The sequence below is a fragment of the Zea mays genome, chromosome 5 (genome assembly GCF_902167145.1).
Source record: "Zea mays cultivar B73 chromosome 5, Zm-B73-REFERENCE-NAM-5.0, whole genome shotgun sequence".
Taxonomy (NCBI): domain Eukaryota; kingdom Viridiplantae; phylum Streptophyta; class Magnoliopsida; order Poales; family Poaceae; genus Zea; species Zea mays.
The window spans coordinates 162,363,371-162,380,215 of NC_050100.1; positions in this window are offsets into that span (position 1 = coordinate 162,363,371).

Here is a 16,845-nt window from a genome sequence, read left to right on the forward strand (position 1 = left end):
TTCTTGACTTTAGGTACCCAAATGGTTTTGGGTCCTTTGACATTAGACACAAGAACTTTGGGTACCCAAACACAAGTCTTTGACCCCTTGTGCTTGCCCCCAACATACTTGGCAACTACCTTGCCAGATTTGTTAGTTAATACATAAGATGCATCAAAAGTTTTAAATGAAATGCTATGGTCATTTGATGCACTAGGAGTTTTCTTCTTAGGCAACTTAGCATGGGTTGGTTGCCTAGAACTAGATGCCTCACCCTTATATATAAAAGCATGGTTAGGGCCAGAGTGAGACTTCCTAGAATGAATTCTCCTAATTTTGCTCTCGGGATAACCGACAGGGTATAAAATGTAACCCTCATTATCCTGAGGCATGAGAGCCTTGCCCTTAACAAAGTTGGATAATTTCTTAGGAGGGGCATTAAGTTTGACATTGCCTTCCTGTTGGAAGCCAATGCCATCCTTAATGCCAGGGCGTCTCCCATTATAAAGCATACTACGAGCAAACTTAAATTTTTCATTTTCTAGTTCATGCTCGGCAATTTTAGCATCTAATTTAGCTATATGATTATTTTGTTGTTTAATCATGAAAAGGTGATCATGTATAGCATTAACATCAACATCTCTACATCTAGTGCAAATAGTGACATGCTCAGTGGTAGATGTAGAGGGTTTGCAATAATTAAGTTCAACAATCTTAGCACGCAATATATCATTTTTATCTCTAAGATCGGAAATTATAACATTGCAAACATCTAGTTCTTTAGCCTCAGCAAGCAATTTTTCATTTTCATTTCTAAGGCTAGCAAGAGTAACATTTAATTCTTCAATCTTAGCAAATAAATCAATATTATCATCTTTAAGATTGGGAATTGAAACATTACAAGCATTTGAATCAACCTTAGCAATTAGACTAGCATTTTCATTTCTAAGGTTGTTGATAACATCATGGCATGTGCTTAGCTCACTAGTTAATTTTTCACATTTTTCAACTTCTAAAGCATAAGCATTTTTAACCTTAACATGCTTTTTGTTTTCCTTGATTAGGAAGTCCTCTTGGGTATCCAAGAGGTCATCCTTTTCATGGATGGCACTAATTAATTCATTTAACTTTTCTTTTTGTTGCATGTTTAGGTTGGCAAAAAGGGTACACAAATTATCCTCCTCATCACTAGCATTATCATCACTAGAGGACTCATATTTAGTGAAGGATTTGGATTTAACCTTCTTCTTTTTGTCGTCCTTTGCCATGAGGCACTTGTGGCCGACGTTGGGGAAGAGAAGACCCTTGGTGACGACGATGTTTGCGGCGTCCTCGTCGGAGGAGGAGTCGGTGGAGCTCTCGTTGGAGTCCCACTCCCTACAAACATGGGCATCGCCGCCCTTCTTGTAGTATCTCTTCTTCTCCTTTCTTCTCCCCTTCTTGTCGTCGCCCCTGTCACTGTCACTAGATAGTGGATATTTTGCAATGAAATGACCGGGCTTACCACATTTGTAGCAAACTTTCTTGGAGCGGGGCTTGTAATCTTTCCCCCTCCTTTGCTTGAGGATTTGGCGAAAGCTCTTGATGATGAGCGCCATCTCCTCGTTGTCGAGCTTGGAGGCGTCGATGGGTGTTCGACCTGGAGTAGATTCCTCCTTCTTTTCTTCCGTCGCCTTGAATGTGACCGGTTGTGCTTCGAACGTGGAGGGGCCGTCAAGCTCGTTGATCTTCTTTGAGCCTTTGATCATCAATTCAAAGCTCACAAAATTCCCGATTACTTCCTCGGGAGTCATTAGTGTATATCTAGGATTGCCACGAATTAATTGAACTTGAGTAGGGTTAAGGAAAACAAGTGATCTTAGAATAACCTTAACCATTTCGTGGTCATCTCATTTCTTGCTCCCGAGGTTGCGCACTTGGTTCACCAAGGTCTTGAGCCGGTTGTACATGTCTTGTGGCTCTTCTCCTTGGCGAAGTCGAAAGCGACCGAGCTCCCCCTCGATCGTTTCCCGCTTGGTGATTTTGGTCACCTCATCTCCTTCGTGCGCGGTTTTTAGCGTGTCCCAAATCTCCTTAGCACCTTTCAACCCTTGCACCTTATTATACTCCTCTCGACTTAGAGAGGCGAGGAGTATAGTTGAGGCTTGGGAGTTGAAGTGTTGGATTTGGGCCACTTCGTCCTCATCATAATCTTCATTCCCTACGGATGGTACCTGTACACCAAACTCAACAACATCCCATATACTTTTGTGGAGCGAGGTTATATGAAATCGCATCAAATCACTCCACCTAGCATAATCTTCACCATCAAACGTTGGTGGTTTGCCTAATGGGACGGAAAGTAAAGGCGTATGTTTAGGAATGCGAGTATAGCGTAGGGGGATCTTACTAAACTTCTTGCGCTCATGGCGCTTAGAAGTAATGGATGGCGCGTCGGAGCCGGAGGTGGAAGGTGATGAAGTATCGGTCTCGTAGTAGACCACCTTCCTCATCTTCTTTTTCTTATCGCCACTCCGATGCGACTTGTGGGAAGAGGATTTCTTCTCCTTCCCCTTCCCCTTGTTGCGGGACTCTTCCGATGAAGCTTTCCCGTGGCTTGTAGTGGGCTTGTCGCCGGTCTCCATCTCCTTCTTGGCGTGATCTCCCGACATCACTTCGAGCGGTTAGGCTCTAATGAAGCACCGGGTTCTGATACCAATTGAAAGTCGCCTAGAGGGGGGGTGAATAGGGCAAAACTGAAATTTACAAAGTTAATCACAACTACAAGCCAGGTTAGCGTTAGAAATAATAATGAGTCTGAGAGAGAGGGCGCAAAACAAATCGCAAGCGAATAAAGAGTATGACACACGGATTTGTTTTACCGAGGTTCAGTTCTTGCAAACCTACTCCCCGTTGAGGTGGTCATAAAGACCGGGTCTCTTTCAACCCTTTCCCTATCTCAAACGGTCCCTCGGACCGAGTGAGCTTCTTCTTCTCAATCAAACGGGAAAAAACTTCCCCACAAGGACCACCACACAATTGGTGTCTCTTGCCTTGGTTACAATTGAGTTGTTCGCAAGAAAGAGTGAAAGAAAGAAGCAATCCAAGCGCAAGAGCTCAAAATAACACAACAAATCTCTCTCACTAATCTCTAATGCTTTGTGTGGAATTGGGAGAGGGTTTGATCACTTGGGTGTGTCTAGAATTGAAGTGGGAAAACTTGGATGCAAATGAATGTGGGGTGGTTGGGGTATTTATAGCCCCAACCACCACAAAGTGGCTGTTGCAAGGCTGCAGTCGCATGGCGCACCGGACAGTCCGGTGCGCCACCGGACACTGTCCGGTGCGCCAGCCACGTCAGCAGACCGTTGGGGTTCGACCGTTGGAGCTCTGCCTTGTGGACCCGCCTGGCTGTCCGGTGGCGCACCGGACAAGCCCTGTAGGCTGTCCGGTGTGCCACCCGCGCGTGCACTGCTCCTCTGCGCGCGCAGGCGCGCATTTAATGCGTTGCAGTCGACCGTTGGCGCGAAGTAGTCGTTGCTCCGCTGGCTCACCGGACAGTCCGGTGTGCACCAGACATGTCCGGTGAATTATAGCTAAGCGGATTCCCGAAGCTGGCGAGTTTAGAGCCGCTCTTCCTTGGGGCACCGGACACTGTCTGGTGGTGCACCGGACAGTCTGGTGAATTATAGTGAAGCGCCTCTGAGAATTCCCGAAGGTGAAGTGTTCAGCTTGGAGTCCCCTAGTGCACCAGACACTGTCCGGTGGTGCACCGGACAGTCCGGTGCGCCAGACCAGGGCACACTTCGGTTATCCCTTGCTCTTTTTGTTGAACCCTTTTCTTGGTCTTTTTATTGGCTTTTTGTGAACCTTTGGTACCTGTATAACTTATAGACTAGAGCAAACTAGTTAGTCCAAATATTTGTGTTGGGCAATTCAACCACCAAAATCATTTGGGAAATAGGTGTAAGCCTAATTCCCTTTCAGAATCAGGTTACGTGTAATATATTTTTGCTTGAACGTCTCAGATTTAACTTATTTTGTTTCTGTTGCAATCAACATGTTATCACTGTTTAGGGTTTAGGGTGCAATTTTACAAATTATTTTACTGCTTCAGTTGAAAACCATTTAACATGACACCAAACTGTTCGGTATTACAATTCATTGTATAATATAATGTGGTTGAAGCTCCTTGCTGGCATTGTGCTTGTTTACAAATTATTTTACTACTTCAGTTGAAAACCATTTAACATGACACCACACTGTTAGGGATTACATTTCAGAGTTATAAGAGCACTAAATTTTAATTGGAACTCATAGTATACATGATTCTATATAAAACATGTCTCATTCACTTGCTTTCCGGTTCTTGATTTCAGAGCTCTGAAGCCGATTACGTACACCTGTTCCTACCACACAGTTTATTCTGCTTTCCGGTTCTCAACGTCTTGGACATTGCCGGCGAGCACAGTCTCCTCGGCAACTTCTTCTATTGGTAACTCGGGTGCAAGGCAAGGTACACATATATTTCATATAGTAGTTGTATTCAACATGATGGTAGCTGCGAGCAGGATTCTATTCAGGATTTTTTGAAAATGTAGTTCTGAGGCAATCTCTTGCATGATGGTCAAGAATATTTTAGGCCCTCAAGCTGGCTTTCCAGCACTGGATCAAAGCGATGAGTACAGACGGGCGGTGGGGACTGGTGGGTTTTACTGCCCATTCTTGCTCTTTTCATGGTACAATTATCCTGTTTTTCCTACAGTGATGTTTTATTTTGTGGCAACCTCTTTCGACCCTAAACAGATACAATCACTTTGATGAATGTTGATATACTTACAACATTCAATTGTAGATATGAAAGTAGCCTAGAGGGGGGGTGAATAGGCTAATCTGAAAATTTTCACAACAAACTTCGAAAGATTGTTAGATACACAGTTCGACTGGTGCAGGCCGGTTCAACAGCTACGTGCGCAAGTTGAACCACTCTGAACCAATCCAACTGTTTTATGAACTTTAGACTAAAATCTACTCGAAAAAGTATTTCGCAAGTTCTTGAGAGAAGTAAGATATAGCTAAGTGAGGATGAAAAGATGAATATGTAAGGGCTATTTTACTTCTAGATAAACTCTACGGAGAAATCTTTATGTCAATCTTGCAAGTGAAAATATCTCAAGTTAAAACAAGCAAGAACACAAGACACAAGATTTAATCCGAGGTTCGGCCACACCACAAAGGTGTCCTACTCCCCGTTGAGGAGCCCACAAAGGGTCGGGTCTTTTTCAACCCTAATCCTCCAAAAGCCGACCACAAAGGTCAAGGCAATCTCTTCTTATCTTAGCTCAAAGAGCGGGTGATACAAACTTCTTAGGGTCGTCCACAAATTTGGAGACTCCCAAGCAACCTCAAAAGATCTTGAAACCTAGGGTTTCAAGAACACCAAGAACGCACAAGAGGGGTTTGCACAAGCTCAAGTCTTTGAAAAAGAGATGGGAGAGGAAAACCAAATCGTGAGCACAAGCACAAACCTCACACCCAAGAGCTCCTCCAACAAGGTTGAATCTTGAGGAAGATTTAAGTGTGAGAGAGATGGAGAGATGAGTGCTTTGTCTCAAGTTAGGTGAGCAATAAATGAGTGAGTGTTCAGCCGTATTAAAGAAGAGAGAGAGGGGGGGTCTATTTATAGTCACGGCTCAAAAACTAGCCGTTTGACCAAAAACCCCGCTGAAAACCGGTTGAACCGCCCCCTAGGGCGGTTGAACCGCCCCCTGACAGGTCAGCAGTCTGTCTGCCAGTCTAACTGCCAGACTGACTGGCAGACTAACCTGCAGGCGGGTCAGACAGGCCAGGACCGGTTGAACCGCCCCCTAGGGCGGTTGAACCGCCCCCTGACACCCCTGGCGACCTGACTGCCAGTCTGACTGGCAGACTGCAGAACAGAAGTCAGAGGGTCAGAGACCAGTTGAGCTGCCCCACAGGACCAGTTCAGCTGGTCTAGACCAGAGAGTTTTGGAGAGAAAACCCCAGCTCAGCTACCCTGGGGCAAGTTCAGCTGGGTATGGTCAGAGAGGTCCATAGCTGAAGTTGAAGTTCAGCTGGAGTTGAAAGTTCAACTCAGCTGAAGTCCAGCTCAGCTGAAAAGCTCAGCTGCAACTGAAGAAGCTCATCACAGCTGAAGTTAAGTTCAGCTGGAAAGCTCAGCTGCAGTTGAAGAAGTTCAGCTGCTTTTCAGCAAGAACACTCTAGGTTTCTCAACCCAAACCATGGTCAGCCAAATAATGTTAAAGTGATTTTTGGTTTTCAAAAATAGCTTTTGAATTAGAGGACTTGAACTATAGCAAACACCTGTACCTGTGCGGAAAAGAACAAGGAAGAATTACATCATGCAACACAAGATTTTACATAAATTTTATACGTCCGTTGCATGAAGTCCTTGGTGCTTCCTTAAGTTCCTGTTTCCTTCTAATCAAACACTGAGAACAAAAACTGTTAGTACCCTTATTTGTTTTGTCATTAAATCACCAAAACCCTCACTTGGGGTTGATTGCACTTACAATCTCCCCCTTTTTGGTGATTGATGCCAAAACAATTAAGGTCAAAAAGATATATATTTGCAATAGAAAATTTCTTTTGAATGATTGTATGTAGATGGCTCCCCCTAAATGTGTGCACGATTGTGAATCCAATGTCTTGACATAATATGTCATGTGAGCAACACATTTAGAGATAGTGACAAAAACCATACTAAATATAATCATCCGAGGGGTGCAAGAGTGTCATAACAGGAGTTGTGATGCACATGACTATCTCTAAAAACACATTATTTTTACTTCATAGCAGAGTAGTCATTACAAACTGATAGGACAAAAGATGATGGCCAGAAGACCATCATATTACTTTGAATAACAATCCAACAGTTTTATTTCATACAATGGTAAAAAGGGTACAAGCCACAACAGTGGCCAAAAACAAAAATAATCCAAAAGAAAACCGAAAGAACCACAAACTAGAAGTTGGATTTTCTCCCCCTTTTTGGCAACAAGTACCAAAAACGGAGAGAGAGACAAGGATACAAGAATCAATATCCGCCAGGAGGAGGATATGACGGAGGATATGATGGAGGATATGAAGTGTAGTCAGGGAAGAAGGTCCTCATCGCGTCCTCCTCAAAAGTGGAGTCCCGAGGTGGCTCATCAGCCGCAGAAAAAACAGATGCCGAAGATGTACGATGATCAGGAGGAGGTGAAGGGTGGTGGTGGTAACCAGAGCCGGATGGCCTAGGGTCACCAGGAATGGGTCCCGGACTCGGGTAAGGAGGCGGAGGGTGGGAGGATGATTGACCCGGATCCCCATGGTAGGGAGGCGGGGCAAATTCCTCGCGATCATCAACATAGGCTTCTTCTTCGTCATCGTCTGCAGACATAAAAGGCACCCCGTAGGCCTGTTGGTGCCACTCATTGATCTCCGGGGGAGGAGGATGGAGAGGCACATCAGGCGAACGAGGGACAAAAGGCATGCCCATGGTGGAAGCTTGACGACGAAGATTGTCGTCAGTCTCCCGCTGACGCCGTGCCACCTCATGGACATCAGCAGAAATGTTGCGGCACATGGAGAAAAATGCCGCAAACCCATGGACCAAGCGAGCCCCCATCCCGCGGCCACGACCTCGTCCACGACCACGAGCACGTGGCATGGGAGATCCGCGGCCAGGAGATGGATGCGAGGCAGCAGCGGGGTGAGAGGAAGATGGATGATGGGGAGGCTGGGAAGGTGGCTCAGTGGAGGAGGCAGAGCCTCCAGACCGTGAGGGAGCCCGCTTCGTACGAGTAGCTGGGTTGGAGGAATTAACCCAGTAGGGTACGTAGCGGGAGTGTTTGACGGGTTTTTCAAAGTGGGTCTGGGTGACCACTTCGATCATCTTCATGATAAAGGGTGCATGAAGACACCCTCTGAGAGGAGACCAGGAAGCACGGACGATCTCTTCCCAGATCATGTCAAACACATTGATGCGGGCGAGACTGTTTGGAGCAAGGAGGAGGAGGAAGACTCGACTCTCCCCAAGGACGTTCATTTGATTTCCGCCCTTCGGGAGAACGGTCATCCGGGACAAAGAATTAAGGTACCTGTAGTACCTATGCATGTTAGCGGTCGTCCAGAACTCCCGCTCAGTAAAGACATGAATGAATTCCGTCTCTTCCCGCATGGGCAGCCGAATGTCATGCACTCGCATGTTGATGCCCTGAATATCTGCATCAGAGAAGCCCAGAATATGGGCAAAACGACGATAACTGACTTTGTGCCAGTTACCCTGGATGAAGAAATACATGACTGGGTAATCATACCCATCGGCTTCCTCATCTACTTTCTTTATCTAGAGGGTGGCATAGAACTGAGCTACCACCTCGTCGTTCCAGGGGTATTCCATGGTCATAATGTTTCGTAACCCCTTTCTCTCTAAGTTTTCAAGAGCTGACATCATGTCAGCATCTCCCATATTCTCACAATCCTCCCAGTCAATAAACCTATGTCTGACGACTGGGTGTTTCTTGGAAAGAATGACAGAATTGTAGAAGTCAGCCTGGAAAAGATTCCAGAACCGAGGGTCCTGGACACCAGGATGACGAGGAGTGAGAGTAGGGTTGGTGAACTTCAGGCGCTGAAGGGTGTCTATTCCCTTCAGAGTGAAGTCGACGGGAGGTTCATGCGGACCGCAGCTGACGTTCGCCGGATGCATGTGCAGTCCGGTGACGTAGAGAGCATCAGGCGCCGGAAGATCGACGAAGTCGTCGAAAGCTCCATCCTCCTCCTGGCAGGGAGCATACCCAGAGGAAGACGTGCTACGACGAGGACGAGAGGCGCCAACCTTTTGGCGTCTCCCGCGAGTCGGCTGCGAGGGCATGGAAGAGCCCTCACCATCCATCCGACCAGAGCCACGTCCTCTCTTAGAGAGGGAGCGACGAGGCGGAGGAGAGGGGACGGGAGATTCCTCCTGAATCTCGTCCGAGTCGCTGCTAAACTCAATCACTGAAGGGTTGCGACGACGCACCACGATTGAAAAAGTGGTGAAACGGTGAACTGGTTGAGGTGTGTGAAAGAGAGGCTCTAAATGTTGTGAAGCAACTAAGGCGAGAGTGGATAAAGTGGGAGAAGAGAAGGGGAGTGTCAAATATATATAGATAGTTGAGCTGGTCCTCAGGACCGGTTCAACCGCCCCCATGGGCCAGTTCAACTGGTTCTGACCAGTGTGGTCAGAGAGCCAGAAACAGCAGAGGGAAGACGCCAAAAATTCAAATTTCTGACGCAGGATTCTGAAAAAGTGTACTGCAGAGATTCCATGCGCCAAAAAAATCAAAACCAAGTGTCTGCGCAGATGAGACCGGACGGCAAAAGAAAAGGAACTGCGCAAAAGAAAAGTTCTGCGCGCCCAGCATCCCTCACACTTCTGCACGGAAGTGACAAAAAAATATTTTCCTTGCTGCGCGGGTGACACAGCGACCGGTCACAAGAAAGTTACTGCGCGAGCTGTCAAAACGGCAGACAGCGACTGGACACAAAAACAAAAAGCTGCGCACACGACAGTAGAGTGTGGCTGTGACCAAAGAAAATCTGTGTGCGCAGCTGCTGTTGACCGGAAGCGACTGGACAGAGGAAAAAAAATCGCTGGCGCCCCTGACACGCTTGCATGGCTGTGAGGAGAAAAAAAATAAGTCTGCAGCATGGCGCCCAGACGGACTGCAGAAGTGACCAAACAGAAAAAAAAATTTCTGCATGCGCAGCAGCTGCTGACCGGACACCACAAAAAAAAGATTCTGTGCGGGCAGCAGGATGCGACCGGACAGCCCCCAAATAAAAAAATTCTGGCGCGCTGACAAGGCTGTGGAGAAGCGACCGGACAGAACAAATAAAAAAAGTGGCGCGCACTGACGCTGCTGAGCGGCAGCAAGCAGAAAAAAAATAATCTGCGCGCCCAACAGAGGAAGTGACCGGTCAATAAGAGAAAAAAAATGCTGCGCGCCCTGCAGGATGCGACCGGATTAAAAAAATTTGCACGCCAGGCCGCCAGCAGAGATGGAAGCGACCGATCAATAAAGAAAAAGATGCTCCGCGACTGAAAAGGCTGCAGCTGACAGACCTGCGCGGACAGGCCTGCGCGGACAGACCGGTCAGAGACCGGTTCAACCGGTCCACTATGCCGGTTCAACCGGTTTTAACCAGGATGGTCCTGGTAAAATCTGGTTAAAAAACAGCTGAGCTGAAGTTCAGCTGGCCTCCTCCAGCTGAACTAGAAAGTTCAGCTGGTCAAGCCAGTTGAGCCCAAAAAAAAATCTTAGCACTAAAATTCATTCGAATTTTAACATTTTCACCAAGTTTTTGAAAGATCATCACAAAGCTTTAAAACTATCAATCAAAAATAGTGAATCAAACAATTTTTGTGACCGTTTTTAAGTTAAGTTACGAGAATCCAAGATATTTAATTCACTCCTAAGAAAATAAAACCTAGTCTCATCGAGGGGTTTTGTGAAGATATCGGCTAGTTGATTTTCGGTGCTCACATGAAACAATTCGATATCTCCTTTGGCTTCGTGGTCTCTCAAGAAATGGTGTCTGATGTCAATATGTTTAGTTCTAGAGTGTTGCACAGGGTTGTTTGCAAGTTTTATGGCACTCCCATTATCACACAAAAGTGGAATTTTGTTAAACTCACAACCAAAATCTATAAGGGTTTGCTTCATCCATAACAACTGTGCACAACATGCCCCAGCTGCTATGTACTCAGCTTCTGCAGTGGAAAGTGCAACACAATTTTGTTTCTTGGAACTCCATGATACTAAGGATCGCCCAAGGAATTGGCAAGTCCCAGTAGTGCTTTTTCGATCTACTTTGCAACCGGCATAATCTGAGTCAGAATAGCCAAGTAAATCGAAAAGGGAGCCTTTGGGATACCATAATTCTAGGTTTTGGGTGTGAACTAAGTATTTTAGAATTCTCTTAACTGCTATAAGATGGCAATCTTTAGGATTTGCTTGAAAACGTGCACACATGCAAACACTCAACATTATATCAGGTCTAGATGCACATAAGTAAAGCAGTGATCCTATTATTGATCTATATAATTTTTGATCTACAGGTTTACCTTCCTCATTTAGGTCGAGATGTCCATTTGATGACATTGGAGTCTTGGTGTGTTTTGCCTTTTCCATGCTAAACTTCTTGAGCATATCTTGTGTATATTTGGTTTGGCATAGAAAAGTACCTTCCTTGAGCTGTTTGACTTGAAATCCCAGAAAGTATTTAAGCTCGTCCATCATAGACATCTCAAACCTGTTCGTCATTACTTTGCTAAACTCTTCACAAAATTTTTCATTAGTACTACCAAATATAATGTCATCAACATATACTTGGCACACAAATAATTCATTGTCAACTTTTCTAGTAAATAAGGTAGAGTCAGCTTTTCCTATTGTAAACCCATTCTTAATTAAAAAATCTTTAAGACAGTCATACCAAGCTCTAGGGGCTTGTTTAAGCCCGTAGAGTGCCTTGTGAAGTAGATAAACATGATTTGGCTTCTTTGGATCTTCAAAACCCGGTGGTTGCTCCACATATACTCTCTCTTGTAGTGGTCCATTTAGAAATGCGCTCTTGACATCCATTTGATATAGCTTGAAATCATGGTTAGTAGCATATGCAATTAATATTCTAATTGATTCTAACCTTGCTACCGGCGCATATGTTTCGCCAAAATCAAGTCCTTCCACTTGAGTGTAGCCTTGGGCAACCAACCGTGCTTTGTTTCTTGTAACCACGCCATGTTCATCTTGTTTGTTCCTAAAGAACCATTTAGTCCCAATCACATTTTGTTTGGGTCTTTGGACTAAGGACCAGACTTCATTCCGGGTGAAGTTGTTCAACTCCTCTTGCATGGCAATTATCCAATCCGGATCACCCAATGCTTCTTCAACCTTAAGTGGCTCAAGAGAGGAAACAAACGAGTAAAATTCACAAAAATTAGCTAAACGAGATCGAGTTGTTACCCCCCTCCTGATGCTACCCAGGATGTTGTCCACCGGATGATCCCTTTGAATTGTATGATGGACTCTAGGATGAGGCACTGATGGTTGTCTTTGTATTTGCTCCTCCTCATCATTCACTTGATCAAGAGGCACTTCACCATCAATACTTTCGTGTTCATCTTCTACCACTGTTGGCATCCTTTGATGATTTTCTTCATGGCTTGGATGACTTGAGGTTTATGGGTTTGCTTGGGTGGAGACTTTGTCACTCACCACCTTTGCACCCACATCAACAACCTCATTGGTCATCCAGAAAGTTCCTTCCTCATCATCCTTTTCTTGAGGTCTCACTTCACCTATTGCAAGTTTCTTTATGGCTTCACAAGGTAGTTCTTCATTTCCTGCAGTGACATTAGAAACATGCCCTTGCGAGCCATTAGACTCATCAAATGTCATGTCTATCGCTATTTCAACAAGATCGGTGGTATTGTTGAAAACACGATATCCATGCGCATTTGATGTATAACCAAGCAAGAAGCCCTCGTCCACTCTAGGAGCAAACTTTGAGCTCTTGACTTTCTTGTTAAGAATAAAACACTTACAACCAAATACTCTAAAATAATCAACTTTAGGTTTGTTACCGGTGAGAAGCTCATAAGCAGTCTTTTTGTAGATCTTATGAAGATAGAGACGGTTGATTGCATGAGAGGCGGTGTTGACCGCCTCTGCCCAAAAATTGTCAGGTGTCTTGTACTCATCCAACATGGTTCTTGCAGCTTCAATTAGAGTTCGGTTCTTTCTTTCCACAACACCATTTTGTTGTGGAGTGTAAGGAACCGAGAACTCATGTTTGATTCCTTCTTCACCTAAGAATTCTTCGACACCTGTGTTCTTGAATTCCGTCCCATTATCACTTCTCACTTTCTTGATTTTGAGCTCAAATTCATTTTGAGCTCTCCTCATGAATTTCTTCAATATTTCTTGAGTTTCACCTTTATCACTCAAAAAGAAAACCCAAGTGAATCGAGAAAAATCATCAACAATGACTAAACCATACTTACTACCACCAATGCTAATGTAGGCCACAGGTCCGAAGAGGTCCATGTGAAGAAGCTCCAATGGTCTCTTTGTTGTGACCACATTCTTTGATTGATGTGGGACTCCATGTTGCTTTCCAGCGTGGCATGCGCCACAAACCCTATCTTTCTCAAATACAACATTTGTTAGTCCAATGATGTGATTATCCTTTTGAAGTTTGGCCAAATTCCTCATACCGACATGGGCTAGCCGGCGATGCCATAGCCAACCCTTGTCGGACTTTGCCACTAAACAAGTCTCAGGTGTCACTTTACTTGTTGTGAAATCAACAAGATAAAGCTTGCCCTTCAAGCGACCAGTAAAGGCAACTGAGGAGTCCTCCCTTCTAAGGATCTTCACATCCACATCAGAAAATAAACAATTATAACCCATTCCACAAAGTTGTGAAACGGACAACAAATTATAGCTTAAAGAATCTACCAATAAAACATTTGAAAGTGATTGTTGGTCAGAGATAGGAATTTTACCAATACCAATCACCTTACTCTTGCCACTATCTCCAAACACAATTTCTTGTGCTTCTTGAGTTAGTTGCAATGAATGAAACATGTCTTTCTCCCCGGTCATGTGATTTGTACATCCACTATCAAGCACCCAACTTGACCCACCAGAGGAGTAGACCTGCAAAACAAGTTTAAGCTATGCTTTTAGGTACCCAAATTGAATTGGGTCCTACAGTGTTAGTTATAGCCTTGGGTACCCACACACTCCTTTTCATGACTTTTCGTTTAGTGTAGGCACCCACATATTTCACAACCAATTTCCCTAAATCCCAAGTCAACATATAATCACAAAGATATGAGTGGGAAATAGGAGCATTAGATTTTTGTCCACTTGAGGATCCCACTTCCTTCATCTTACTCTTTGTGGAACTCAAGTTAACCTTTACCTGAGGTGACTTGTCATTTGAGGAGTGAATCCTCCCCAAGGCATCATATAGGGTGGTTCCCTCTATGAACTTGGGGGATCTCCACCCCTTATGCACTGTGCTAGGGTTTTCCTTGGATGAGTTGAACCCAAGCCCCCTTCTTCCATTGTTGGGCTTTAGGGACTTGAACTTGGGTTCAACTTTCTTTAACCCATCATTGCTAGAGCATCTTTTCAAAATTCCTTTGACCTTCACCTGTGGGCTATTCTTCCTTGCATGGTTAGTTAGACAACAAGAAGCATGATATTTGACACAATGTTTGCAAAAATTATCATTTAAGGAGCTAGACTTAGATTCAATCACTAAAGATGAGGCATTGATGTTCTTGCAATTTTCAAGTTGCACTTGAAGTTCTTGATTTTGAACATTCAAGCTTAACATGCTTGCTTCAAGTGCATTCTTTTCATTTGCAAGATTAGCTATAGAGGTTTTCATATTAATTACTTCTTTATCTTTATTCCCTATAGTTATCTTAACTAAAGATACTTCCTTAGTCAAGATATCTAGCATTTCATCTTTATTGTGAAGCAATTCTTGAAGCTCTAGGTTTCTTTCCTTTTCAAGGATAAGCAAGTCTTCTTGAGCATCAAGAGTTGCTTTTCTTTTATCTAGCTTCTCCATTAATTTGGTGATAACATTGTACCCATTCAAGCCAAATTCTTTAATCATTTTATTTTTCATGGCAATTTGTTCATCATCATCATCATTTGGAAAATCATTACTAAATAAGGTTACCTTATCTCCTTTTGCCATGAGGCAAGTTGGAGTGTAGGAGTCGTCTTGTAGGTTGGTGAAGAGTTGCGAGCTTGATGTAGATTGGATGGCCACGTTTGCCACCACTTCCTTTTCCTCGGAGCTAGAACTCTCTTCATCGGAGTTCCATTCTTCACCAATATGGGCTTGACCATATTTCTTCTTCTTGAAGTATCCCTTGGTCTTGCCTCCCTTTTTGAACTTGTCCTTCTTGTATTCCTTCTTAGCTTCTTGTTCCTTCTTGTTAGGACAATCCGCTATGAAATGACTGGTTTGGCCACATTCATAGCATGCCCTCTTCTTTCCTTTCCTTTGGAACTTGTCATTTTTCCTTACAAATTTCTTGAATGTTTTGATGAACATAGCTGTGTCTTCATCACTTGAGCTATCTTCATCACTTGAGGTCTCGACCACTTTCTTTGCTTTGTGGTCTTTGTTCTTCTTGGGGTTGTATTTCTCATTAGTGATCAAGGCATGAGAGTCCCTTGACTTGATAGGGGCTTCTTCGGACTCGTGTTGTTGAATCTTTGCAAATAATTGATGAGGCGTCATATCCTCATAATCATCACGATCCCTAATCATCCTTGCAAGACTCTTATCCTTTTCTTTATATGCTCTCATGAATAATCTTGTGACCTTGGAGTCACTCCAATCTTCACTCCCAAGTACTCTTATTTTGTTGACCAACACCATCAACCGATCAAAGAGTGATTGAAGCGACTCACCCTTTGTCCAATCATATCTTGCAAGCTCACTTTCCAAAGCTTCAACTCTATGTCTCTTAGCTTTGGGATCTCCTTCATGTGACATTTTAAGAATATTCCAAATGTCACTGGCATCTTCTCTTCCTTGAACTTTCCGGTATTCTTCCGGACAAAGACTTCCTTTAATTATGCTCACTGCTTGAGCATTGCGATGAACCTCTTGCATCATTTCCGGAGTCATCTCTTCTCCTTGGGCGGGCTTATACATACCTACATTAACAATCTCCCAAAGACTAGGATGCACACCGATTAAATGCGACTTCATCTTGTTGGCCCACTCGTCATAGTTCAACTCACTAAGAGTTGGTAACTTTCCAAGTGGGGCGGAAGAGAAGTTGGGAATATAATTTCTAGAGTAATCAAATTGAACTTTGCTAAATTCGTTACCTTTGCTTTTGGTAGATGATCCTTCGGTGTTGAGACTTACCTTGCTCAATACCTTAGACACCAAAAGATCCAATAGATCGTCATTGTAATCAAATGTTCCCTTACCTTTATCTTCTTTGGCCTTTCTTCTTGACTCTTCTTCTTCGGCCTTTTTTTTAGCATCTTCCTCTTTCATTTTGAGGAACATTCTCTCGGCAATCTTCATGGCGAGGTCGAGGACCTTAGGGTCCACTTCCTCACCGGAAGATGTGATGGGGATTTCCTCGAGGAGAGGATCCACATGGTCCCGTTGAGTAGACATGATCGTTTCCTCACGCGGTTAAGCGTAAAACGAGGTACGTAGCTTTGATACCAATTGAAAGTAGCCTAGAGGGGGGGTGAATAGGCTAATCTGAAAATTTTCACAACAAACTTCGAAAGATTGTTAGATACACAGTTCGACTGGTGCAGGCCGGTTCAACAGCTACGTGCGCAAGTTGAACCACTCTGAACCAATCCAACAGTTTTATAAACTTTAGACTAAAATCTACTCGAAAAAGTATTTCGCAAGTTCTTGAGAGAAGTAAGATATAGCTAAGTGAGGATGAAAAGATGAATATGTAAGGGCTATTTTACTTCTAGATAAACTCTACGGAGAAATCTTTATGTCAATCTTGCAAGTGAAAATATCTCAAGTTAAAACAAGCAAGAACACAAGACACAAGATTTAATCCGAGGTTCGGCCACACCACAAAGGTGTCCTACTCCCCGTTGAGGAGCCCACAAAGGGCCGGGTCTTTTTCAACCCTAATCCTCCAAAAGCCGACCACAAAGGTCAAGGCAATCTCTTCTTATCTTAGCTCAAAGAGCGGGTGATACAAACTTCTTAGGGTCGTCCACAAATTTGGAGACTCCCAAGCAACCTCAAAAGATCTTGAAACCTAGGGTTTCAAGAACACCAACA